The sequence below is a fragment of the Rhagoletis zephyria genome, unplaced genomic scaffold (assembly GCF_001687245.7).
Source record: "Rhagoletis zephyria isolate East Lansing unplaced genomic scaffold, Rhagoletis_zephyria_1.1 Rzeph_scaffold_05708, whole genome shotgun sequence".
Lineage (NCBI taxonomy): Eukaryota > Metazoa > Arthropoda > Insecta > Diptera > Tephritidae > Rhagoletis > Rhagoletis zephyria.
In genome coordinates this window covers 15,440-17,796 of record NW_016162791.1, presented here as the reverse complement: position 1 = coordinate 17,796, position 2,357 = coordinate 15,440, and positions in this window count along the sequence as shown.

The window sequence follows — 2,357 nt, the reverse complement described above, 5'->3', positions numbered from 1 at the left end:
ATCTGTAGTGATTTTTAACGGTACCTCAAAACGTGAAACATATTCTCTAAAAAATTGATTTGCAACCACTGCCGCTGAAATATCCTTTAATGCATATGCTCGGGCCAACGCGTGAACCTGTCAACTATTGTAAAAATCTAACGATGTCCTTTCGATACAGGAAGAGGTCAAACAATATCTAAATGAATATGATCAAATCTACTTTTGGGAATCGGAATTTTAATTACTGGAGATTTATTGTGACGATTAACCTTCGATTTTTGACAATTCATACATTCTTTTGACCAAATATTAATTTCTTTGTGCATTTTTGGCCAATAGTACTTTTTAGGCCTGGGTAACGGCGCAAATTTTTTGGCGCTGACACACTAACTCCAGCGCCACTGTCGGAATCAGCACAGTGTGTTGGCGCAATTGCGCCTCTTCAGGTTAAAGCTCATTTCCTTTATTGCTGCACGCTGCACCAAAGTGAATTAATACAAGGTGATATCGGTTGAGAAAAAACCCAAAAATACAACAAACCCATCATTTTCACATTCAGAAGGACCGCGACGAATTCTAGCTGTGCTGCACATTTTACAAGAGACATTTCTATTTCGAGTGTTCTTTGCTGGTTCTTTGCGACACCCGCTGTTGTCAGTGTTCCGGTGCTGAACTAAGGTGAATTAATACAAGGTGGTATCGGTTGGGCAAAAACAAGCCAAGTTCAAAGCCCAAAAATACAACAAACACATAATTTTCACATTCAGAAGGACGGCGGCTAATTTTAGCAACACCACCTTGTAAAAATTCGCCTTGTGTTGCACATTTTAAAAGTGACACTTCGCTTTTTTGTGTTCTTTGTTGGTTCTTTGCGCCGCCGAAGGTTGTTAGTGTTCCGGTGTTGCTGGCGCCATTGCGTCACAGAGTTGTGAAAATCGGTATCGGCGCCGGTAACTCAGCTCTCGGTATCAGCGCAATGGCGCGGCGCCGCACTGTGTTACCCACGGCTAGTACTTTTTAATAATTAGACGACGTGTAGCTTTTGTACCAGGATGTGTAATGCCATGTAACATATTAAACACTGTCTTGCGTAAACAATTTGGAATAAATGGCCTAGGATTCTCACCTGTCATTTCACACCAAATATTAAAATTTAAAAGTGGAATTTGAATTAATTTAAGGTTATGTGATGTGTCTCCAGATTTTAATGTGTTAAGTTCCTCGTCCTGTTCTTGTTCATTTTGTAAAACTTTGAAATTCAGTTCTGTACCCTTAATTGCATCAACTTCGAAAGCTCGAGATAATGTGTCAGGTATAATATTCTCCTGTCCTTTAATATATCGTATGTCATTAGTAAATTGTGCAATGAATTCCATATGTCTAGTTTGTCTCGGACTACGTTCGGTTTTTGAACTCAAAGCATATATCAAAGGCTTGTGATCCGTAAAAACTGTAAATTGTCGTCCTTCTAAAAGATAGCGAAAATGTTTAATGTTCAAATAAATAGCTAGCAACTCCCTGTCAAATGCACTGTACTTAACTTCGGATGAAGAAAGTTTCTTAGAAAAGAAAGCTAGTGGCTCTGATTTGTTATCAAACGTTTGATGTATGACACCACCAATTGCCGTATTAGATGCATCCACATTTAAAGAGAGTTTGACATCTTTGTTAAAATGATTTAACAATATCATAGACGCAAACTTTTCTTTAATACATTCAAAGGCTTTATTTGTTGCGTCATCCCAAATTAAGGACTTGTCACGTTTCTTAGTTGTTCGATTGATTAAATCGTAGATAACTGCCGTAAACTCAGCTAATTTTGGTACATATCGATGGTAATAATTAACCATGCCTATAAATTTAATAAGTTTAATAGATTTAGGACGTTCAAAACTATGAATAGCTATCACTTTTTCATCAGACGGTCTAATTCCTGCCCCAGAAATATTATGTCCTAAAAAGTCAACACTTGTTACACCGAAAGTACATTTACTTGGTTTGATATTTAACCCGTACTCTGTTAGGCGTTGGAAAAGTATGCGGAGATCTTTAAAATGCTGTTCTTCATTTTCACTTGCAACCAATAGATCATCAATATATGTAAAAACAAAATCTAAACCACTAACTACTTCATTAATAAATCTTTGAAAAGTTTGCGCTGAATTTCTTAGTCCGAAAGGCATTCGTATAAATTCAAACATACCGGAAGGTGTCGTTATTGCAGTTTTATAGATATCCTCTTCTGCAATTGGAATTTGGTGATAGGCCCTTACCAAATCTAATTTCGAAAATATATACTTATTTCTGAGATTCATGTTAAAATCTTGAATATGAGGTAAAGGATAACGGTCCGGTACAGTCACAACATTAAGTCT